General features: G+C 44.2%; 1 long non-coding RNA gene and 1 pseudogene across 2 annotated transcripts; both read right to left on the reverse strand.

The window, feature by feature from the left end:
- Positions 1 to 7,655: 7,655 nt before the first annotated feature.
- Positions 7,656 to 12,967, reverse strand: LOC309865163 (twinfilin-1 pseudogene; annotated as a pseudogene). Its single transcript has 3 exons — positions 12,964 to 12,967; positions 8,201 to 8,984; positions 7,656 to 7,779 (listed from the first exon to the last, which is right to left on the reverse strand). The product of its transcript is annotated as a twinfilin-1 pseudogene (transcript).
- A 1,121-nt stretch (positions 12,968 to 14,088) lies between these two features.
- LOC309865897 lies at positions 14,089 to 24,583 on the reverse strand. The gene is made up of 3 exons (XR_014312304.1): positions 24,373 to 24,583; positions 15,809 to 15,900; positions 14,089 to 14,537 (listed from the first exon to the last, which is right to left on the reverse strand). It is a non-coding gene; the product is annotated as an uncharacterized lncRNA (long non-coding RNA).
- Between the last annotated feature and the right edge of the window lie 1,243 nt (positions 24,584 to 25,826).

Consider the following 25,826-nt stretch of genomic DNA (forward strand, 5'->3'; position numbering starts at 1 on the left):
GTTAGGTTTATTCCAAGATATCTTATGGGTTTTGGTACTATTGTAAATGGAACCGATTCTCTAATTTCTCTTTCTACAGTTTCATTGTTAGTGTATAAGAAAGCAACTGGTATCTGTAGATTGATTTTGTACCTGGCCACATTACTAAATTGCTGTATGAGTTCTAGTAATTTGAGGGTAGAGACTTTTGGGTTTTCCACATAGTGTACATGCCATCTGCAAAGAGAGAGAGTTCGACTTCTTCTTTGCTAATTTGAATACCCATTAGTTCATTTTGTGGTCTGATTGTTGTTGCTGGGCCTTCTGGTACTATGTTGAACAATAGTGGCAAGAGTGGGCATCCTTGTCATTTTCCTGATCTCCATGGGAAGCTTTTCCCTATTGGGAATGATATTCACTGTGGGTTCTTCATAGATGGATTTTATGAACTTGAGGAATATTCCCTCTATCCCTATACTCTGAAGAGTTTTAATCCAGAAAGGATGTTGTATTTTGTCAAATGCTTTTTGTGCATCAATTGAGAGGACCATGTGGTTCTTGCCTCTTCTCTTATTTATGTTTTATCACATTGATTGATTAGGAATGCTGGACCACCGTTGAATCCCAGGGTTAAATCCCACCTGGTGGTGATGGCTAATCCTTTCAATGTACTGTTGGATTGTATTAGCCGGGATCTTGTTGAGAATTTTGACATCCAATTCATCAGGGATATTGGCCTGAAATTCTCCTTTTTGATGGGGTCATTGCCTGGCTTGGGGCTCAAGGAAATGCTGGCCTCTTAGAATAAGTCAGAAAGCTTTCCTTCTCTTTCTATTTTTGAAACAGTTTCAGAAGAATAGGTATTATTTCTTCTTTGAATGTTTGGTAGAACTCCCCAGAGAATCCATCAGGCCCCAGACTCTTATTTTTGGGGAGGCTTTGATCACTACTTCAATTTCTGGATTCCACTGTTTTGGCCCCTGAGGCTTTCAGCTCTGGTCAGTGGGGTGAATATGGCTGCACCTTGCTCTCTAGACCTGATCTGAAACTTCGCACTTCCCACTCTTTAGTGAGCCTGCACAGAAAAGCAATCAATCAGTCTGGTCTCCCCGGTCTCCCTATGAACTCTGCGTTCACCCAAGCATTTTTATGTCAGGAACATGACTGAGTCTCAAAACTCCAAACTTGATGGACTCCTGCAGCAGGGACTGGTGCAGTTCCACCCAGGGGAGGTGGGGGTCTGCCTGTGCTTCTGCTGCTTATTCAGCCCCTGCTCAGAGAGTCGTTCACTAAATTGTGCAGCGGTTTCTGATTTATGGCAACATAGAGCAGAACGCCAGCACCTAGACTCGCAGCATGCAGCTGGTTTCCTGGCTCCGATGCCTGGGAATTTTTTGCACACTCAGGCACCCCTGTTCTTTCTGTGACCCTGGGGATCCTGAGACCATGCTGTCCCACGTCAGATTCCCACTCCAACACCTCAGTACCTTTAAGCCAGGGACCTCCCGCACTGGAGCAGATTTCCTAAAGTCCCGATTTTGTGCTCTGCTGTTTATAATACTTGGCAGCTGCCTCCTGAAGCAAGCTGTCTCCGCTCTGCCATATCCTCCGATATTTCACCCGGGATTCATGTCTCCACACCTCCTACCTCCCAAACAGTGGTCCCTTTCCTACTTGTAGCCTTGTGGCATTTCTTTCTTCACATCTCCCCTTGATTTCTATGTGTTCAGAATGGTTTGATGACTATCTTGCTGATTCCAGGTACGAGATGAACTTTGGGTTTCCTACTCCTCCATCATCTTAAATCCTCCCTAAATTCCTGAATTTTCTGACCCTTCTCTTCAGATGCCCCAAAGACACATATCACCTACTATCCCTTCTCTGACCATGAGGTCATGTTGAGGTGCTGGACCCTGGGCTTCTACCCTACAGAGATCACCCTGACCTAGCAGCATGATGAGTAGGACCTGACCCAGGACACAGAGCTTGTGGAGATCAGGCCTGCAGGAGATGGAAACTTCCAGAAGAGGGCAGCTGTGGTGGTGCCTTCTGGACAGGAGCAGAGATACACATGCCAAGTGCAGCATGAGGGGCTACCCAAGCACATTACCTTCAGATGCATTAAGGAGGGGCACCTGGGCACAGAGCCTCCTGTCAGGGACTTCAGGAGCTGTTGTGGAGATCTTCAGTAGGGTCTGGGCTGAGTCCTAGGGGTCAAGACTCTCACCTTATCCTCTCTTCACAGAGTCCCCTCTATAACCCCTCCTTCCCATCGTGGGCATCGTGGCTGGCCTGACTGTTGTTGTGGTCACTGGTACTGTGGTGGTTGGAGCTGTCATGTGGAGGAGGGAGAGCTCAGGTAGGGAAGGGAAGTACTCTGAGTTTTCTTGTCCTTCTGCAGTGTCTCAAGCTCAGGTGGAAGTCTGTCCTGCCTTGTGTATGGGCAGTGTCTTCTGCACACATGTGCCTGTCCACTGTGTGCTCATTGCTACATTCACTGTAATAAAGCACAGGTGAGAGTAAGGGACATATTAATCACCCTGATGAATGTGGTGGGAACCCAATTCCCAGAAGTCACAGAGCAAGGTCCTTGCTGAGGACAGGCAACAGGAAGACGGTTAGTCTCACCCTGCCATCTCTTTCCTTCATGTCCCTGATCCTGCCCTCAGTCTGTAATGACTGTTCTGGAAACTTCCCTGTGGTCCAGGCTACCTATTTCATCTAGGATCCCGGGCCCTGTCTCCTGCATGTCATCTTATGGGATGTTTTCTATCACCAGGTGAAAAAGGAAGGAGTAATGCTCAGGCTGAAAGTATGTATGGTGGGGGTTACCCATTGGCCATGTGCCAAATAGTCAGATTCTGTGAGTCTGGGGAGATAGGGAGTCTGTGGGTCTGGGGAGAGGCCCGTGTGTTCTGAGAAGCCACACAAGCAAGCCTGGTGCTCAGCCGGATCTGGAACCACTGAGGTCAGAAAGGAGAGCAGGCCAGGTGGGGAGGGCAATTAAAATCACATTTACTATGTTTTTTTCCCTCGTAAAGAGAGGGAGTACGTTTGTTTTCATAAGGTGTGTGATGTGTGAGATTTATGGCATCGTTTCATCACAGGGTGTCATCAGGGAGAGGATTAGGGAGCATTTCACAGTGCGATGACGAGCATCTTGGAACGCTTGTTCTCTGCAGCTGTTCCTCTGAGCAAACCCTGGACCCAGCCCTGCGCAAACTTGGACAGGAGGTAGTGCACAAACACACGTATGCATGTGCGTCTTGTGTGGATGTAATGTGTTCCTGGGGGACGGTCATGGAACAGGCTGGGCTGTGTAGCCAGGAGCACACCTGCAGTGGCCGCATCTGCGGCCACAGAAATCACTCTCTCACCGCTGACTTGATTGGGTCGGGACATGGGGGACACATGTCACTCACACCCCCGTCACATGCATCATGCACAGCGGCATCCTCTCTCTATCCCCGGGTCATGAGTTGGGTTCCGTGTGTGCTCCCCTGTTGGTGGAGCCTCAGGCCAGGTCCCGTGGAAGGATGTGGGAGAAACTGGTCTTTCTGTCTGTGGAGGAAGGCAGTCTCTTCCGAATCCCTGACCGCGGAATTCTCCTCATGTCCAAAGGCCACTGGGGTGCTGGGGGTGGGGGATGGAGAGAGAACAACTAACTGTCATTCTCAGAGCACAGATCTGAGGCTGCAGCTCGACCTGATGCTTTGTAGGTGCTCAGGTTTGGCCGAGGGAACAAGTGGGTAATAAGTGACAGCTGTCCTCTTGTTTTCCTGACACTACGTGATTAGTCCCGGCTGTTGTCCACTGCAGTTCTCACTCACAAACATGGGCAGTGGTGAGGTGGGCTGGTGGCCTAATGGCTCGCGGTAGATTTGCCCTCCTTTGTTCTTGCAAGGATGAGGAGCCCCAGGTCTGCAAGACGTGAGTGGTCTGTGTGCACCCAAGTGTTGTGTGACTGTGTCTATTTCCCCGTGTGTGGCGATGTTCTGGGGAGAGACTCTCTAGCATCTCTCAGCATTCACGGGACCGCTGCCCAACTTGAACAACAGTGGCAGGGACAGGAGAATCTGAGAACTAAAGTCATGGTAGATTAAGTTTGATGTTCTCGGTGGTGTATGGCATCTGTGACTCCATGCTGGGCCCGCTGTCTCCTTTCTCAACAGGACCTGGAACAGCTGGTCGCATGCAGGCGGATGGACATGATAGACAGGCTTCCGTTCTGCTTATCCTTTGCTCCTGACAGGACGAGACTCAGGTTACTTGCTTGCTCTAACTCCCAAATTCTCTTTGTGGAGTGGAGAGGGTTTCTTCCCCCAACTGACCAGCTCTCTGATTCCCTGTCACCACCTGGATACCCTCTGATTTGTTCATTTCACACCTGACCCTGTCGATCTGGGGCGAGCACAGGTGTGAGGACTCATCTTGCAAGTTGACCTCAGCTCAGGGGCAAATCTCAACTCTCAGGTTCCCATGTCCCTGGCATGGTTGTTTAAGTTGGGGGTACCATGGACGTTCAGTAATTTGCTAGAAGGACTCCTAGGTCTCAGGAGAACTCTATGCTGACTCTGATGGTTTATTATAAGGACAGGCACAAGCAGCCAGATGAAGAGGCTTGGGAGTGTGGGAGCGTGCAGGTCCCAATGCAGGAGTTTCTGTCCCTGTGGACTTGGAATGTGCCCCCCTTAGAGAAAGTGGATGTGTTCGCCATTTCAGAAGCTCTGTGAACCCCACTGTAGAGCAGTCTTTGTGGAAGCTTCATGACATAGGCACGCTTGATATCAGTCACTGTTTGTTGGGGACGGAGGTCAGCCTCCAGAGCCTCTCCACAGAGGTTGGGGAGTGAGGCTGATGGCACCAACTCTCTAGTCATGGCTTGGTCCTCCTGGTCGCTAGCCACAACCTCAACTGTCTAAGACCCTCGGCCAAGTCATATCATTAGAGTACCAGTGACAGTCTTATCACTCAGGAGATCCCAAGGGCTGGGGAGCTGGGTGCCAGGAACTGGGGACAAAGACCACATATTTTTCTTATCCTGCAGCCACGCTGTGGTCTTTGAGCACAGATCCCCTGTAGCAGTGGGACCAGAACTGTGGAGATGCTGGCCCAGTACTCATGTCCCATCAGGTCATTAACAGTCAGCCCATCTTCCTGCTGGAGGACAGTGTCTCCACTCAGGCCTGCTGGGTCCATTCAGTATTGCCAGGTTCCAGAATCAGGAATGTTCTCAGAGCACACGGCTTTCTCTCTCAGCGTCTGGGATGATGGATCTAAGAGACAGTGTCATCTCTTGCTCACACTTCTAACAAGGCGCTGATATGCCATGGATTTCCCTCATTATATAGTGAATTTATACCCTCTTTTACCCTCAGTTACTATTTCTACTTCTCTGCATTTATACCTCACTTTCGGCCATTGGAAGGGACATTATGTGTGGCTGCTGTGCTGGTATAGACTGCGGGCAGCAACATGAGTTGGACAAACTCCCTTCGCCCCCCAGCCTACTCTCAGTCATAGCAGGGAGGGAAACACACGGACAGAACTGGCCGTTAAAGGACCACCAGCAGATGTAGCTGTGCTTGCTGTCAGCCCCAGCTTTGTCGGATGGGGTGAAGGCACAGCCCTCCCCTTCAGGCCCTCTGGATTCCACATCAGGGTTTAACACAGTACTTACAGTGTCTTAGGATCCTTCTCATTTCTGGCACTCACACTCACATCCCTGTCTTGAGAGCCTGCATTGTGTAGGATGAGAGAATGTTGAGGTGAACATATATGTAAACATATATATAAAGTCATACCGAGGTCCTTTCCCTTGGGAAAAAGTGTAGAGTCACACTGGCACCTGTCCCCTCCCCTCTTCCTCAGATCCCCAAGGGAAAAGTGTGTAGTGGGGACCATCCTGTAGCCCCACTCATGCCAGGTGGAAGCGCACACTTGTGCAAACCAGCACTTCACACCTCCACGACCCCGATACCCCTTTTCCACAATGTTTCTGTTGCCTGTTCCCATTCTCTATGAAGCTGTTATTCTGTCAGCATGTGTGTATGCCCCTTGTGGGATGTTTTGGCTTGTCATGTGTTTGTGGTGTGAGGAACTGTGACTGAGCATTCTTCACTGGTTCAGTACTTTTTTTTTTTTTTTTTTTTTGAGGTTGCAGTTTTTTTTTAATATAATTTTTTATTTTTTATAAACATATATTTTTATCCCCAGGGGTACAGGTCTGTGGGGATTATGGACATTGGGGAGGGTATGTGCTTTGGTGAGTGCTGTGAAGTGGTTCAGTACTTTTTTTCCACACACGCACCAAGAGCCATGTACGAAAATGTCTCAGCAGTACTGTGTATGATCGCCCCAATGGAAAACAACTTAGACGCGTATGACGGGAAAATACATACATAAGTTGTAGCTTATCCATACAGTGGGATATCATGCAGCTCCGAGGAAGACTGGACGGTGGCCACACCCTACAGCGTGGGGGAATCTCAAGGACACAGCACTGAGAGAAAGAAGCCACACACAGGAGTATGACCCTTTGTATGTGAAGTTGAAGATCAGGACTAATTTATTATGTCAGAAGTCGGAGAGTGGTTACCTTTTCTGGTGACGTATTGACTGGGAATCTCTGTGAAGCTCAGCATGTTCTGCATCTTGCTCTGGGGGTAGTGCGTGGAGGTGTGCACATGTAACATTTCCTGAGCTGTCCTCCCAGGACCAGTCCTCTCTGTGCATTTTATTTTTTTAGACTTTTAATTGAAGCATAGCTACAATTTGTTTTAATAGCACTCTGACCATTTGCATCTACCACTGGGTGAACAAAGCACAATCCAGAATATGCATTCCTGTCAAGACCCTTTTGTCGCCCCTTGGGGTTACAGTTATGGCTCTGACTTGCCAGTTATGTTCAAGGCTTTCCTACTGAGGGGTCAGTCTCCTAGCTCTCTGTGGTGTTTGGTTGGCAGCCAGAACAGTTCTGTTTGGTATTTTGTGCCACAGAAGATGCAAGTGGACTGCAGAATTTCAGCCTTTCCCTGCATTCCCAGAACCCCCTCTGTCCCCTTATTTCCCTGACCTAGGTGGCTACCCCAAGAGAGGACACCAGGACACCCACTCATCCATTCCAATCCACTTCCAAACTCAGAAGGTGGTTCTTGTGATGGGCATCAACATGTCCTCCTTCAAAGCACGCCCCAAATTCCCATAATGAGCAAGGGCCCAGACCCCCTGTGGCTATTCCTTTAATAGACCATGTTTCCATTACCCTTCTGCCTCATCATGTGGCTGGCTGTTGGCCACTGGCCATGAATTGGTAAGTCCAAAACACGGGGGCTTTTCCCATTGTTCCATTTCTTCACTGTTATGCATCAACATAAACATTAGAACTGCCCTATGACAAAGAGACAAAATAATCCTGAGCCTGATACAGCCGTGGGGTCTTGGGTAATGTTAGAAAAACACTAATGGAGAGGACAGTGCCAAGAATAATTCCATTAAAAGGTGGTAACAGTTAAAAAATTCTTTTACACACAATTTAGAAAACAGTATGACAAAATTAATGGCACATCCTACATAGTCTTCTGTAACCTTGACATTAAGAACACAGAAATGAACAGCTCAGTGAGCTGACCTGTGGGGAGTGATCTAACAGTTCTCCTGTAGTAAAGCTGGATTTTTTAAAAGCTAGGATTGGAATCCTCAATACAATGATTTTGGTTTTGCAAAACTTTGCTATGTGCCTGCTGCTTTGGGTGTTCTTCTTCATAAAGGAAGTCCACTGTCAACTCATCCCCATTTTCTCTCTTGATCTTTCTTTATTTTCTTTTTTTTTTTTTTTAAGATTTTATTTATTTGAAGGGCGCCTGGGTTGCTCAGTGGGTTAAGCCTCTGCCTTCAGCTCAGGTGATGATCTCAGGGTCTTGGAATCGAGCCCCACATGGGGCTCTATGCTCTGCGGGAAACCTGTTTCCCTCTCTCTCTCTGCCTGCCTCTCTGTCTACTTGTGATCTCTGTTTGTCAAATAAATAAAATTTAAAAATATATTTTATTTATTTGAGATAGATAGAGAGAGAGAGACCATGCACAAGCAGAGGGGAGGGCAGAGGGAGAGAGATAAGCAGGCTCCCTGCCAAGCAGAGAGCAAGACATGGGGCTTGATCCATGTCCCTGAGATCATGACCTGAGCTGAAGGCAGACACTTAACTGACTGAGGCCCAAGCACCCTATCTCGATCTTTCTAATGAAGTCCATTTGTAGTTGTCTTTCAACAGTTTCTGGCAGAGGGCTCTCACAGCTAGAATACAGTACCCGTTCTCTTTACTGCATGTCTATCCAGGCATTGAATAAATAAAAACTATGGACTTCAAACCGTCTCCTTGATGGGAATGTTTATACAGGAAGAAATCGTAGCGTGCTGAATCCTTGGGAATCCTCCCTGGCAAGTCTTTCAGTTCTGTCTTTGTTGTGTTGGCCAAAATTATAATTTCATCTTTCATACCTATTTCCAATTACACATAGTTGAGCTGTTACTTCATGTGTCCTAAGCTTGAAAAGCTTCTCGAAATATAGGAAATGCTACTCATGTAGTGTTTAATGCTGCGTGTCCTCACCCATGTCAGTTTGTACCTCATTAATTTTAATCTGTTGTGATTCTTCCTCAGCTGTGGTCAATGGGGCAGGAGAAGATTGTGATGGCAAGTGTTTTTTATATCTGTGTAATGATGCATCTTCCTTTACTGTTCCGAACACTTCATCTGTAATGTGGCTCCTTTCAAACTCCCTTTTCAGAATCACACTTGTTCCTGCATTCAACAAATTTTGATGATCATGAAAATGTTCTGGAGACCAGGCAGTGAATATCCAGTCATATCCCTGGGCATCCTGAGAGTCTAACCTAAACACTATGTAGCACGGCTATTTGTCCTCCAGGAGATGTAAGGAATCATAATGCTTGACCCAGGAATCAGAACACTGATTACAGGATCCAATCATGAGTTTCTCATTTTCTTTTTTTTTTTTTAATTAATTATTTATTTATTTTCAGCATAACAGTATTCATTATTTTTGCACCACACCCAGTGCTCTATAATACCCACCACCTTGTACCGTGACCTCCCACCCCCCGCCCCTTCAAAACCCTCAGATTGTTTTTCAGAGTCCATAGTCTCTCATGGTTCACCTCCCCTTCCAATTTACCCCAACTCCCTTCTCTCTAACACCCCTTGTCCTCCATGCTATTTGTTATGCTCCACAAATAAGTGAAACCATATGATAATTGACTCTCTCTGCTTGACTTATTTCACTCAGCATAATCTCTACCAGTCCCATCCATGTTGCCACAAAAGTTGGGTATTCGTCCTTTCTGATGGAGGCATAATACTCCATAGTGTATATGGACCACATCTTCCTTATCCATTCGTCTGTTGAAGGGCATCTTGGTTCTTTCCACAGTTTGGCGACTGAGCCATTGCTGCTATAAACATTGAGGTACAGATGGCCCTTCTTTTCACTACATCTGTATCTTTGAGGTAAATACCCAGGAGTGCAATGGAAGGGTCATAGGGAAGTTCTATTTATAATTTCTTGAGGAATCTCCACACTGTTCTCCAAAGAGGCTGCGCCAACTTACATTCCCACCAACAGTGGGAATTCTCCACATCCCCTCCAACACATGTTTCGTGTCTTGCTAATTTTGGCCATTCGAACTGGTGTAAGGTGATATCTCAATGTGGTTTTAATTTGAATCTCCCTGATACCTAGTGATGATGAACATTTTTTCATGGGTCTGATAGCCATTTGTATGTCTTCATTGAAGAAGTGTCTGTTCATATCTTCTGCCCATTTTTTGATATGATTGTCTGTTTTGTGTGTGTTGAGTTTGAGGAGTTCATTATAGAGCCTGGATATCAACCTTTTGTCTGTACTGTCATTTGCAAATATCTTCTCCCATTCCGTGGGTTGCCTCTTTGTTTTCTTGACTGTTTCCTTTGCTGTGCAGAAGCTTTTGATTTTGATGAAGTCCCAAAAGTTTATTTTCGCTTTTGTTTCCTTTGCCTTTGGAGACATATCTTGAAAGAAGTTGCTGTGGCTGATATCGAAGAGATTACTGCCTATGTTCTCCTCTAGGATTCTAATGGATTCCTGTCTCACGTTGAGGTCTTTTATCCATTTTGAGTTTATCTTTGTGTACGGTATAAGAGAATGGTCGAGTTTTATTCTTCTACTTATAGCTGTCCAGTTTTCCCAACACCATTTATAGAAGAGACTGTCTTTTTTCCACTGTATATTTGTTCCCATTTTGTCGAAGATTATTTGACCATAGAGTTGAGGGTCCATATCTGGGCTCTCTACTCTGTTCCACTGGTCTATGTGTCTGTTTTTATGCCAGTACCATGCTGTCTTGGTGATCACAGCTTTGTAGTAAAGCTTGAAATCAGGTAAAGTGATGCTCCCCATTTTATTTTTGTTTTTCAACATTTCCTTAGTGATTTGGGGTCTCTTCTGATTCCATACAAATTTTTGGATTATTTGCTCCAGCTCTTTGAAGAATACCAGTGGGATTTTTATCGGAATGGCATTAAAAGTATAGATTGCTCTAGGCAGTATAGACATTTTAACAATGTTTATTCTTCCAATCCAAGAGCATGGAATGGTCTTCCATCTTTTTGTGCCTTCTTCAATTTCTTTCATGAGTGTTCTGTAGTTCCTCCAGTACAGATCCTTTACCTCTTTGGTTAGGTTTATTCCCAGGTATTTTATGGTTCTTGGTGCTATAGTAAATGGAATCGATTCTCTAATTTCCCTTTCTGCATTTTCATTATTAGTGTATAAGAAGGCCACTGATTTCTGTACATTGACTTTGTATCCTGCCATGTTGCTGAATTGTTGTATGAGTTCTAGTAGTTTGGGGGTAGAGTCTTTTGGGTCTTCCATATAAAGAAACATGTCATCTTCAAAGAGAGAGAGTTTGACTTCTTCATTACCAATTTGGATACCTTTTATTTCTCTTTGCTGTCTGATTGCTGATGCAAGGACTTCTAATACTATGTTAAACAAGAGTGGTGAGAGTGGGCATCCTTGTTGTGTTCCTGATCTCAATGGGAAGGCTGCAAGCTTTTTCCCATTAAGGATGATATTTGCTGTGGGTCTTTCATAGATAGATTTTATGAAGTTCAGGAATGTTCTGTCTATCCCTATACTTTGAAGCGTTTTAATCAGGAACAGATGCTGGATTTTGTCAAATGTTTTTTCTGCATCAATTGAGAGGACCATGTGGTTCTTCTCTCTTCTTTTATTAATTTTTTCTATCTCATTGACTGATTTGCGAGTGTTGAACCATCCTTGTAGCCCAGGAATAAATCCCACCTGGTCATGGTGGATAATCTTTTTAATGTGCTGTTGGATCCTGTTTGCTAGGATCTTGTTGAGAATCTTAGCATCCATATTCATCAGTGATATTGGTCTGAAATTCTCTTTTTTGGCAGGGTCTTTGCCTGATTTGGGTATCACGGTAATGCTGGCTTCATAGAAAGAGTCTGGAAGTTTTCCTTCTGCTTCAATTTTTGAAACAGCTTCAGGAGAATAGGTGTTATTTCTTCTTTGAAAGTTTGGTAGAATTCACCAGGGAATCCATCAGGTCCTGGGCTCTTGTTTTTTTGGGAGGTTTTTGATCACTACTTCAATCTCGCTACTAGATATTGGTCTATTCAGGTTGTCAATTTCTTCCCGGTTCAATTTTGGGAGTTTATAGCTTTCCAGGAATGCATCCATTTCATCTAGGTTGCTTAGCTTATTGGCATATAACTGTTGATAATAACTTCTGATTATTTTTTCTACTTCCTTGGTGTTCGTTGTGATCTCTCCCTTTTCATTCCTAATTTTATGTATTTGAGCTTTCTCTCTTTTCTTTTGGATTAGTGTCGCCAATGGTTTATTGATCTTATTGATTCTTTCAAAAAACCAGCTTCTAGTTTCATTGATACATTCTACTGTATCTCTGGTTTCTACCTCATTGATCTCAGCTCTAATCTTGATGATTTCCCTTCTTATGTGTGGAGTTGGTTTGATTTGTTGTTGATTCTCCAGTTCTTTAAGGTGTAGAGACAGCTGGTGTGTTCTGGATTTTTCAATTTTTTTGAGGGATGCTTGGATGGCTATGTATTTCCCCCTTAGGACTGCCTTTGCTGTATCCCATAGGTTTTGGACTGAAGTGTCTTCATTCTCATTGGTTTCCATGAATTGTTTCAATTCTTCTTTGATCTCCTAGTTGATCCAAGCATTCTTAAGCAAGGTGGTCTTTAGCTTCCAGGTGTTTGAGTTCCTCCTGAACTTTTCCGTGTGATTGAGCTCCAGTTTCAAAGCATTGTGATCTGAGAATGTGCAAGGAATAATCTCAGTCTTTTGGTATCAGTTGAGTCCTGATTTGTGACCCAGTATGTGGTCTATTCTGGAGAAGGTTCCATGTGCACTTGAGAAGAATGAATATTCTGTTGTTTTAGGGTGGAATGTTCTGTATATGAGGTCCATCTGGTCCAATGTGTCATTCAATGCTCTTGTTTCTTTATTGATTTTCTGCTTCAATGATCTGTCTGTTTCTGAGAGAGGCATGTTAAGATCTCCTACGATTATTGTATTCATATCAATATGACTCTTTATCTTGATTAACAGTTTTTTTATGTAATTGGCTGCTCCCATATTGGGGGCATAGATATTTACAATTGTTAGATCATCTTGGTGGATAGTCCCTTTAAGAATGATGTAGTGTTCTTCTGGATCTCTGACTACAGTCTTTAGCTTAAAATCTAATTTGTCTTATATGAGAATCGCTACCCCAGCCTTTTTTTGAGGCCCATTGGCATGAAAGATGCTTCTCCATCCTTTCACTTTCAGTCTGGGTGTATCTTTAGGTTCAAAATGGGTCTCTTGTAGACAGATGCTCTAGCATTTTACATTTTTGCAATCTCTGTTACATTAAAATCCACAGGCCCATCTGGCACAGGAAACAGATCTTGTACTAATGCATGATTTTTAAAAAAGTAATGTGCTGAATGGCCAAAATTAACAAGACAGTAAACAACATTTGTTGGAGAGGATGTGGGGAAAGGGGAACCCTCTGACACTGTTGGTGGGAATGCAACTTGGTGCAGCCACTTTGGAAAACAGTGTGGACATTCCTTAAGAAACTAAAAATAGAGTTTCCCTATGACCCTGCCACTGCACTACTGGGTATTTACCCCAATGATACAGATGTCATGAAAAGAAGGGCCATCTGTACCCTAATGTTCATAGCAGCAATGGTCACAGTCACCAAGCTGTGGAAAGAACCAAGATGCCCTTCAACAGACAAATGGATAAAGAATATGTGATATATATATATATATATACAATGGAGTATTATACCTCCATCAGAAAGGATGAATACCCAACTTTTGTAGCAACATGGATGGGACTAGAAGATTATACTGAGGGAAATTAGTCAGGCAGAGAGAGTCAATTATCATATGGTTTCGCTTATTTGTAGAGCATAAGGAATAATACTGAGGACATAGGGAGATGGAGAGGAGAAGTGAGTTGGGGGAAACTGGAGGGAGAATCTGTGGACTCTGAGAAATAAACTGAGGGTTTTGGAGGAGAGAGGAGTGGGAGGTTGGGTGAGCCTGGTGGTGTGTACTATGGAGGGCACATATTGCATGGAGCACTGGGTGTGGTGCATAAACAATGAATTCTGGAACACTGTAAAGAAATAAAATAAATAAAAGTTTTAAAAACGTGATGTGTTGTTTAAGTTACGTACATGTACCAGTGTAGATGAGATTGAAATTGATTTATCAAAAAGTCATATTTGGGGGGCTCCTGGTGATTCAGTGGGTTAAACTTCTGCCTTAAGCTTGGGTCATGATCTCAGGGTCTTGGGATAGAGCCCTGCATCAGGCTCTCTGCTCAGCAGGGAGCCTGCTTCCCCCTCTCTCTCTGCCTGCTTCTCTGCCTACTTGTGATCCTTCTCTCTCTGTCAAATAAATAAATAAAATCTTAAAAAACAATATGCCTTTTTAAAATATTTTATTTATTTATTTGACAAAGAGATAGAGAGCACAAGTAGGCATAGTAGCAGGCAGAGGAAGAGGGAGAAGCTCTCCAGTGAGCAGAGAATCTGATGTGGGGCTCTATCCCTGGACACTTGGATCATGACCTGAGCCAAAGGCAGATGCTTAACTGACTGAGCCACGCAGGAACCCCCATATTTGTTTTAATATTACCCCAGATCCCAATAGAAAAGTTTGTCAGTAATGGGAGGCTGTGAAGTTTATTGGTACATCACAAGCTTCTGATTTTCTCTTGAGAGCTTACATTTGATCAAGGCAACAAGTACTCAGCTGGCATATGTGAGTTGATTTTCATGAAAGGTTAAGTTCATGTTCATTTTCCAGAAACTGGATATGTACTGTCTGAATAGTAACTATGAGCCACCTATGGCAACTTCCAGAAACTGTCTTGCCAAATGTCCTAGTCTTAATAATCCAAGTTTCTGTGTCATTCATTCCTTCAGTTAAAAAGGAATTCTGTTGCTGTGAAGTGTGTAAACCTGGTGATTCACAGACCTGTACCCCTGGGGATAAAAATATATGTTTATAAAAAATAAAAAATTAATAAATAAATAAATAAATAAAATAAAAATTAAAATTAAAAAAAGGAATTCTGTTAAAAAAGAAAAGGGGGGGCAGTTAATTTTACACAAATTATTTTCCAAGCGGTTTCTGTATGTAGAAGGGCTATACACCCCACATCATCATACAGACATGTTTGAATGTGGATTGTTGAGAATGTTTAATAAAGATGAATTGTTGAAAATGATTAATAAAGATAATTTTTAATGCTGCAATCAGAATGTTTTAATGTGATTCTAGTATTGTTTTGTCCTACTTTTGTTTTGAGGTATTTTACTTGCACATAGGCATTACCTCCCTAGAGAAGGAATCCAAGGATTTCCCCTCATGTGTGTTTTTGTCTTGCTTCTTCATGGTGCCAGCTGAGGTTCTCAGGACAAGGAAACCAAAATGGAGGGATGGGTCTGGATTCCTCTGCCATTTTTCTAGATCTTTAAGTTGTACATTAAATCTGTGGCTTCTCACTTCACTGGAGTTTAAGCTGCCCATGAGGTTCCCAGCAATGTTCCCAGCTCAGTGATCATCAGTGATTTCAAATTCCCAATGTAACCTGCTTCGTCATCACAGTTAGAAATGGTATGATGACTTTGGAGCATGGCCTAACAAGATCTGCCTTTGCTTCTCTTCTAGGCATTAATACTCTTGAGAGCATCTGCTGGGACATTCATGGGACCATTATGGTGGGTTGGGAAAATGGTGGAAAGAGTGTTTTGTCTTTTTATGGAAGTGAGTAGTGGTGAAGAATAACAATTGCCCTGTGCACCCATCACCTCCATTCTTGCTAAGTTTTACCTGAGTGTGAATGTAAAAGTGGTGAAAAGGCAAACAATGTCTAAGTGATGTTATGAAAATAGTGTTAATTTCATGGATTCTGTGCAAGGGACTCAGTGACTTCAGGTGTTCCCCAGACCACACTTTGAGAATGGCTGCTCTGAAAACCCTGGGAGAGTCTCCCACTTGTCCTGCTCTGGCCTCCTCCTCACTCAGCAGAATCCCTCTCCCTGAGCTACACTTCCTGCTCTGAAAACTCAGCTCTGACTCTAGCCCCTGAGTGCATTTGGAAGAGAACTCATCTCCTGGAAATGAGATGGAAGAGAGGGTCCCCAGTCTGGGAAGGGAGGTGGAGGGACAGGGATTTCCCTTTTGTAACTGGGGACAGTTTGTACCTGTAGGCACAAGATCCATACATAACCGACTTTGATTTTGTGACACATCGGCTTCATATGTATTCACATCCCAGACAGAAATCTGATGTCATCTGTAAGAGAAATCATGTTGGTCTTTTCACTCTACATGTGTCTAATATGTTTGACTTGAGACCCACAAAGCATGAAGCACAGCACCTTCCAATACAACAGTCTGTGTGGAAGGAATTGTTCTGTATCTGCGCTGTCCAGTATGGTGGCCACAAGATGCAGGTGCCTCTTGAGATGCAGGTGGCACTTGAAATGGGGCTGGTGTGCTGAGAAGTTGCATTTTTAATTGTTTTAAATGAATAGGAGTTAGCCACAGGTGGCTCATAGCTACTATTCAGATAATACCTATCTAGAATGCTCTTAGTTGTCAGGATCCTCCTCAAAGAAGAGACTGTGTAACTCATGGGTGTATGTGTATTAAATTTACATTTAAATGAAAGTTGTAGATTTGTCTATGTGGATCTGAAACATATGCCTAAAATATAGCATGAAAGTGTAATTACCATGCATTGAGACAGCTGAAGTGTACAGACATGAGCAAAAACGTGATTATCACATCTAGGTCATAAGTGTTCAAGATGCCCATCCCTGGAGCTCACTGTTATCTCTATTACTTTGGATGTCTTGGTGTTGGTTGTGTTCACCTGGTAAACATAAGGAGGCTTACTAAGTCTTCACTGAGCCCAGGTGAGAGGGTATATTGGCTACAACATGTACCTTGTAGGCTCTGTACGTACTTGTAAACGTCATAAAGCAGAAGACGGACATCTTAGATTTCACCACCTTAGCATCCTTTACCTCTTGCTCCTCCCCACACTTTTGCCCAAGTTCAGACAATTCTCCATGTTTCCCTTCACCCTTGTGAAACCCTCTGCTCCTCATTTCTACCAAGGTGAAAATATACATGAAATGTTTACAACTGTAGGATGAAGAAATTCTCTAAGCACAGTCTAGTGTTGAAAACCTATAGGAAAAGTACGAAATATCTGCATGTTAATCACACTCTCACAAAGATACAAACTCATGTCCATGAGCAAATTAAAAGACACAAAAACAATTGTGAAAGACAAAAGGGTAACATGGTTCAATGCTCTTCAGCCCAAGACCACCAGGAGCACCTGTGGGGCATTCAAATTGGCTCTATTATCTGTTGCAGTGAGAGAGAACGCACACCTTTGGGGGTCACGGGGCATCTTAATATGAAGGTGTTGGAACCTAAGGGACATGGACTTTGAATGGGAATTTTGGAGAGGACCCACGAAAGTTGGGGCCCACTCTAGATTTCATGTTGTCAGGACGTGTGGGCAATCCCATGGTTGAGCATCTCAGTGAGTCCGCTCTCCAGCAGCCAGACCAGAGCGAGGAGAGAGCAGTTATGGTGGAGAAGCAGCAATTGCTCACATCAGCTGACACGCAGATTGTGTTATTCTGTGGGTTGTACAGTGCCTTGTTTTTCTGTAATGACACAGAGTGATGTCGTGGTTTCAGAATGGTGATGTTTTGTGAGGTGACTGGCTGAAGTCCCACAGGAGAAGAATATGGCCAAGTGGTAGACATTAGCCAGATTCTGACCACACTGAGACCAACTGTCAGTGTCAGAGCAGCTCCCGATGTTGGGGGCTGCTGGCTCTTCTCTGTTTAATTCCAAACTTTAGGGGCGCCTGGGTGGCTCAGTGGGTTAAAGCCTCTGCCTTCAGCTCAGGTCATGATCTCAAGGTCCTGGGATTGAGTCCCTCATTGGGCTCTCTGCTCAGTGGGAAGCCTGCTTCCCACTCTCTCTCTCTGCCTACCTCTCTGCCTACTTGTGATCTCTGTCTGTCAAATAAATAAAAAATATTTTTAAAATTCCGTATTTTAAAAGAGCTACAACTGATTCAAAACACAATTATAGAATTGGTATTTCTCTTTTCCTTGGGTAAATACCCAAGAGTGGAATTGTTGGATTACATGGCAAATCACTATGTTGTACAGCTGAAATGAGCATAACATTGTGTGTCAAATGCAGTCAAATAATAAAAAAAGAAAAAGAAAGAAAAGAGAATTAAAAATATTAGAAAACAGTTTGGGAAGGTGGAAATGAAACATCAAACCAATGTAATTGTAATAAGAAAACATAAACAAATATGAGAATGTGGAATAAAGCTATAAAAGGAATAAAGCTATAAAATAAATAAAATATTTCTATATATAAAATAAATCTATGTACTTGGCAAAGACGAAAGTAAGGGATGAGAGTGTTCATCAGAGGGTCAGGGAAACACTGTCATAAAGGTTGATGCAAGTGATCACTGGGACACAATTTTCAATGGGTGCTTTAGAAAAATATCTCCACAAATGCTGTGTGCTTATATTGTGACACAGACATTTTCTTTGAGGACTTTATCCTAAGGAGATAATTACAAACATTCACAAGGATGTGCGTTCACTTGTGGTTTATAAAAACAAAGAACGGAAGTTATGTAATCGCTATAATCAATATGATGAAGGTAAGTACAGATAGTGGAACATTAGCATGCGTCAGGGATTTACCATGTGATTTACACAGAGGGTTGAACTTAATCATGAAAGCCAGCCCAGGAGGCATCCTGTAGGGCATCCGTTTGTTCAGACAGGGAAAGGGAGACTCGGAGACAAGGATGTGGTGGAGCTAGTGTTCAGCCCAAAATGTTTGCTCCCAGAGACCTTGCTGATTTGTTCATTGCTTCTTGTCTGGGGTGGGGGTGGGAGGCGGTATGTCTGTGCACTCTAGGAAAGTGAGCTGTGGCAATATTCCAGAATGTTTGGTGATGGGAGGCTGCTGGGCTCAGAGCCCAGGAGAACATTAAGGAGCAATGTGACTCAGCTGCTCAAATCACACTAAAGTCCATCATCCAGTGGACATCTCGAGGCAGCCAGGGACTCAGGATCAGCTGGCCTCTAGAGCTACAGCGCAGAGCAAGGGTGATACCCTGGACAGGACACTGGCACTGTCATGTGGGAGATGGGCATGGAGCAGAAATGACAGAGGAAAATGTAAGTCGCTCCTGAGAGGAGTGTTGTGTGGAGAAAGGTCATGATATCATGAAAGCAGAAACCAGGAGACCTAGCAGGGCCCTTACCACTAGGATCAGTCACATCTACAGGATGCAACAGACATATGGATGTGAAAAAAACAGAACTCCACACAGTGCTGTACAATCATGGAACAGGAAAGAGCTCTGGGAAACTAACAATATGACCATAGGAATGAATAATTGAGTGGATACACTGGATGATAACTGTTTTCCTTCCCCGAAGTCATAAAATCAGGAATGTGATGGTAGCAGGAGAGAAGACCTGTTTGTTTCTCGATCAAATGTTCCCAACAAGTTAATAACAACATTTTTAAAAACAATGGTGAGGAGTGCCTGGGTGGCTCAGTCATTATCCCAGGGTCCTGCCCTGGTACCTGCTCAGCGGGAAGCCTGCTTCTCCCTCTCTCACTTCCCCTGTTGTTTTCCCTCTGTCACTGTGTTTCTCTCTGTCAAATAAATCTTTAAAGAAAATTACGTGAATAGGAAATGAGGAAAAAATTTCAAGAGTATTCCTCCAAGCTTATAGGGATAAACACACTTGTTGAGAGACCGACTCCAATTCTTACCTAGAGCAGATGAGAGGAGACCCACACCAGGACACTTCGTAGTAAAATTTCAGAAAGAGGGTGGAAGGGTAGATGCCTTGAAAACTCCAAGAGACAACAACAAGAGAGCTGGGAGCTGGAAGGCATGAGACAAGGCCCCCAAATCCCGAGGACATCTCTGTCCAGCGCAATCTCTGTCACGCTACTGTGTGACAGTCTCCTCTGGTGTGAGATTTTCTGTTCTCCTTTCCATGTTTCCTTCCACAGGACAGCAGTAGGCAGAGTGGGACAAATGATGGAGAAAACCAAACAGGGGAGCACATGGGATCCTGACCACAGGGAGCCAGCAGGAGAGAGGCCTAGTTCCCCCAGGAAGAGCTGCAGGGGGTCTGGGTGTCAGCCCTGCCCCAGGTGTGCTGGCATCCCCTCCCCATGGGGCAGGATTGAGAGCTGCCGACCAGGCGGCTATACAGACATGAAGATGGGAGAGGAGTGGATGGGCTCCAGTATGTTCATGAAGGTTTACTCAGGGGGAGCAGAGGAAGGATTTAAAAAGAGAAAAAGAGAAAAAAAGTAAATGAAGAAATAAGATATTTATTTACTCTGGGGAAAAATAAAAAGTTGATTCAGGAAAGGGATCGCAATCATAAGTCTACAGAAGACTCAGTTGTGACTAGCATTTCACGATCATAATAAAGGAAACACTGAACATTGAGCTCATCGAAATTATCAAATAATTATATGGAGCAGATGGGAGAGTGTGAAAGAGGAGCCAATTCAGGAAAGATGACACATAAACCTGAAGACCAGAGAAGGAGTCTGAGAAGCAGGCTGCTGAGAGGCACAGAAGCAATAATCAGAGAATCAGCCAGAAGAACTAATGCAGCTGTTCTCTGAGATTCAGGAAATGGGGGCATCGAAGCTTGGGGTCAGCTGTCTTGATATCAAGGACCGTAGAAGGATTTGACTTGTAAAACTCTGTGCCTCTAACCATTGGCTACAAAGACAACACCGGGGGTGAGATGATGGGTCAGGACGAGTTCTGTATGGAGGCCATAGAGATGGGGCAGGAGTTGGAGGAGTCATGGGATCAAGTGTTGTTTTTATGGGATGATTTTATTTTGGTTGATTTAGTTTTGCCTTAAGTGGCTGCATGGAAGTCATCCCAGCATGTTTGTAGCAGGAATGGCTGAGCCAGGAGGGAGGGGGAAGGGCATGATGCAGGTGAGTGAGGGGCCGGGTGTGACGTGAATGGGCAGCCTGAGACAGGAGGGCCCCTCCCCCATCACTGCTTAGAAGATGAGGACACAGGTGCAGAGGTGGGGAGTGAGGTGGGGGGCCTGTGCAGTTCTCACCTGAGTCCTTCTTTTCTGAGTGAGGAACAAATGAGCTCATCCCCTCAGAGGGGAGCAGAGAGGGAGTCAAGGAAGCTGAGGAGGGAGGAAGAAGTGAGAGGCAGCCCTCTCAGGAGGGTGACAGGGAGCTGACTGGGGAAATGGCATCTGGAGAGAGCACAGATGGGGCCCTGAACTCTGTGCTCTTCACCTTAGAGAGAGAGAGAGAGAGAGAGAGATTTTCAACAGCAGGAGGATAGATAAGAGACTAGAAGTAAATGCAACAAAACAGCTCAAATGTGAGAATTACATTGTTTTTACTTTGTCATTTATCACTTTTCCCATTTTATAATTTTTCTATGGTGAATATAGATTACATCATATATATTGTACATCATACATACTCATCATAATGAGAATGTAAATGCTTTAAAAGAGAAGGAGATGGTAAGAAAATCAGCATCTCAGGGCACAGAGCTGGAAGGGCTGGTCTGTGCTCTGAGCAGGGAACTCACAGAGACTTCGCTTGAAGCAGGGTCTTTCCCTTCTTTTTGGGGTGTGCTCATTGTTTTACTTATTATTATCCTGTCTTTTCATGTTTTCAAGACAATGGTTTTTCTACCTTGCATGCATTTTAAGCTATTTTACTGGGAGAATTTATCCATACAATCTAGCCCACCTGGTTCAGACAAAGAAATTCAAAAGTGAAATAATTCGGTGAAAAGATGATTAGTTGGTGATGATGAAGACGACTCAGGTTCAGATGAGAACCTGAGTCTTCAATTATGGTCTGAGGATGATCTGTCAGGTGTTAGGGATTTTAGGGTAGTTTCTTTTTTTTAAACATTATTCATTCACCTGCAAGAGGATTCAATAGATACAAATGTTCAAAAATAAAGAAGTCATATGGTAATCCCTCATCCTCCAGTAACCCACGTTCTCTACCCAAAATCCAGCACAGTCAGCCATTTGTCATGTCTCCTATTTGAAAAATACACCTGTGCCCTAATGTCCACTGTTATATCAGGAAACAAGCTCAGGCCACAGACTGGGAGAAAATATTTACAAATCACAAATCACAGTGTGATAAAGGACTTGTTTTAGAATACTCATAAAACCCTTAAAAAGGACCAATAAGAAAACAACTCATTAAAAAATGAGCAAAAGTATGGAGAGCTGAAGATGTACTCATGGGTAATAAGCACATGAAAAGATGTTCAGCAGCAGGTGTCATCAGGGAAATGCAGGTGACAACAGTGATCTGCCATCACACACTGTTAGATGATGGGAATCCAGACAATGATAGTCTCACCTGCTGACCAGGACAGGGAGCCACAGAAAGCTTCAGTCACTAACGGCAGGGAAGACAGAACAGCACAGCTGCTGTAGGAGACGGTCAGCAGCTTCTTATAAAGTCAAACATAGACTAAGCACACAAGCTGCTGATCCCCCTGTAAGGTACTTACCCAAGTCATTTGAGAACTCATGTTTGCACAACAACCTGCATGCAAATCGTCCCAGCGGAACAGCCGTCACCTGTGGGCTGTACTTCGTGACCTCCTGCAAAGACTACGGACAGAACAAAGCCAAAGAAGGAACTTCACAGGGAGCATCTGGATTAGATGACCTCAGCCAAGGGGTGAAGGTCAACTTCATCCATGACGAGCGAGTGATCACTGTATGTTCTTGCTATGTTGTGTGGAGAACGGCCCGCCCAGGTGTGGTTTTCCCAAACTCCACAGCCTCAGTCAGCCTGATTCACAATGAGAGACAGTCTACAAAGTACGCAAACCATCTCCTCAAACATGTCAGGGTCATGAAAAACAGGGACACTCTGAGACACAGTCACAGCCAGAGGAGCTGGAAGGAGCCATAATGGGACTCAATGAGGCAATTTGGTTGGGATCTTGGGAAAGAAAACAAAACCATGACAGCAAATCTGGTGTGGAGATAGTAATGTGTGAATATGGTGTCATTAGCTGTGACAAATGCACGACGGTGAGATTGGGGTTAACGACAGGACAAGAGAGTGTGGGGTGCTCAGGGACTCTGCACTAACCTTGTCACTTCTCTGTAAATCTCCAACTATTCTAAGATAAAAGAGTGTCTTTTGTAAAATAGCCCTCAAAGAGGGAATCGGTCCAGAAGGATTGAGGATCTACTTTTCCGTTTTCCTGGACTTGCGGTCCAGGGCCTGGAAAGATGTGTTGTGGGGAGGACAGATGGCAACTCAGACAGCGGGCAGGGCTCCAGAACGCTCCTCTCTCCGGATCCCTGACCCACCGCTGCACCTGCCCTCAGGGCTGCTCAGAAGGCCCCTTACTCTCCCCCAGAACACGGAGTTTGCAGTTCCTTCATCTGGACCCTACTCAGCGGAGCCTCGTGCACCCCCTGGCGGTTAAGGACGGGAGCGCAGCAGCACCATCCTCCCACCCCGCCCCCCACCCTCCCGGTGTGGCAACAGGGCTGAGAGTAGAAGACCTGAGGGGCCTTTGAGTCTCTCCCCAGGGACCTCCCCGGGGTCTCCTTGGGCCCCCCAGCAGGGACACAGGGCTGTGCACCCAGGAGAAGGTCCCATCCAGGGTCAGTCTCCAGTCTGAATTATCTATTTTTTTAATTAATTTTTTATTTTTTATATAAACATATATTTTTATCCCCAGGGGTACAGGTGTGTGAATCACCAGGTTTACACACTTCACAGCACTCACCAAAGCACATACCCTCCCCAATGTCCATAATCCCACCCCCTTCTCCCAAATCCCCTCCCCCCACCAACCCTCAGTTTGTTTTGTGAGATTAAGAGTCACTTATGGTTTGTCTCCCTCCCAATCCCATCTTGTTTCATTTATTCTTCTCCTACCCACTTAAGCCCCCATGTTGCATGCTCAGCGAAATAAGTCAAGCAGAGAAAGACAACTATCATATGATCTCCCTGATATGAGGAAGTGGTGATGAATTATCTATTTATATTCAAACAAATTGATTCTTCATTCTGCCTTTCCAGGCTTTCAATGCAGTTTACCTATGGAATTTTACTATGTATCTTTCTTTTTGTTCTAGAATTCCTATATGGTCTTCTAGTTCATTCTGCTTCTTTGTTCCAGTTTCCTTTCTGTTCACCATTTAATAACAAGATTTTCTTGTTATTAAATTCATTCAACACATATTATTTATTCAGTTCTTTGAACATATTTCCTGAAGCTACGTGGGAGCCTTTGGTGCTGATTCCCACATCTGGGCGCACTGGAAATACGTTTCTGTTGACTTTCTTATTAGAGTCACACATTTCTGTTTGAATAAGTCATACATTTCTTTGTATGTCTGGTAATATGTTCTTTAAAAGTGGATTATGGATTTTATGTTTAAACAAATCTGGAATCTATTTTATTTTTTTGAAGACTGTTCTTTTCCCAGAATTGTTGAACCTGAGCAGACCCCACTATGGCCTGAGCCCCTGCAGTGCTGACAGCTGTTGTCCGTGCCCTGTTTTTCTGCATCCAGTGGCTGCATTTTTGCCCTAGGTCCTGAGTGAGCTGCCCTCCGCCTGTGCGATTAGTGGCGAATCAAGGATGTGCAGTTTCTACTCAGATTATGATACTGACCTTCTCTGTGGTTACATTGTTCCTGAGATTTCCCGGAGACTTCCAAGTGCCCTGCCAACCATGAAGTCTGACGTTTGATGCATTCATCCGGTATTGAATAGGGAAAGGTTTAAGGTGTAGGCAGGAAGAGGCAGGGGCCCCCTGGCTGAGACACCATTCCTGGCAGGCAGAAGCTCTAATCCAGAGTCAACAAGAGATAAGGAAACAGACCCCTAGCCTCCGAAGGGGTCGAATGGTCAGGAGTATTTTTCTTTGGCAGCTACAGTGTATCACAGAAAATGACCAAACTCCAAAGAAGTAATTCATTAACAGTTTCTCAATGGTCCTTGCTCAAGCCAATATGTTACAAGAATCTCAAGGCCACAAGCTTCCCAGTTAGTTCTCAAGAAGAGACTGCCACTAAAAGCCATCAGTGGCAGCCCATTCAGGACCCCTGTCACTCTAGAGAGCTTTCTCTTTCCTTTCTGTTCTCACCTTCATTATAAACTTTTGCTTCCCTTCACCCCCCTTTTGAAAAAAATATTTTATTTATTGGACACAGAGAGAGAGATTACAACTAGGCAGTGAGGCAGGCAGAGAGAGAGGGGGAAGCATGCTCCCTGCTGAGCAGAGAGCCCGATGTGGGGCTTGATCCCAGGACCCTGAGATCATGACCTGAGCCCAAGGCAGAGGCTTAACCCACTGAGCCACCCAGGCGCCCCAGGTATTTATATTTTTAATTTGTTTTCAGCTTGCTTTGTGTAAATTAAATATACATTTATACATTTTATCAATTCTCATATCTAATATTAGAATTTGCCATGCATATTCAGTAATGTAAAATGTTAAAACAGCTGAAATCATAAGAAAATAATTTTAAAAAGTATTTAAATTGGGCGCTGGGTGGCTCAGTGGGTTAAGCCGCTGCCTTCGGCTCAGGTCATGAGCTCAGGGTCCTGGGATCGAGTCCCGCATCGGGCTCTCTGCTCACCAGGGAGCCTGCTTCCCTCTCTCTCTCTCTCTCTGCCTGCCTCTCCATCTACTTGTGATTTCTCTCTGTCAAATAAATAAATAAAATCTTAAAAAAAAATTAAAAAATAAAAATAAAAAGTATTTAAATTGGGGGTATAGTTAACACATAATGTTCCAGTAGTCAGGAGTGTAAAAGGAATGATGTGACAAGTTCGCATGTCACGCTCTATTCCTCACAGGTGTAGCTCCCATCTGCCCGATGCAGCCCTATGACAGTGTCATCTACTGTCTTCCTTGTGCTGTGCCTTTTATTCCTGTCACTTATTCATTCTGGAACTGGAAGCCTGTGTACCCCCTGCCTCTCCCGCATGTCCCCAGCCTCTACTCCTCCCTTCTGGCAATCATCTCAGATGATCATTTACTGGAAGAGTAATGACTGTGAACAAGAGAATCCTGTGACTAGAAAGTGCACTGTGTAAACATTGGATGGTCTGCTTCATGGC

This window comes from Mustela nivalis (assembly GCF_964662115.1).
Source record: "Mustela nivalis genome assembly, chromosome: 5".
In the NCBI taxonomy this organism is placed as follows: Eukaryota; Metazoa; Chordata; class Mammalia; order Carnivora; family Mustelidae; genus Mustela; species Mustela nivalis.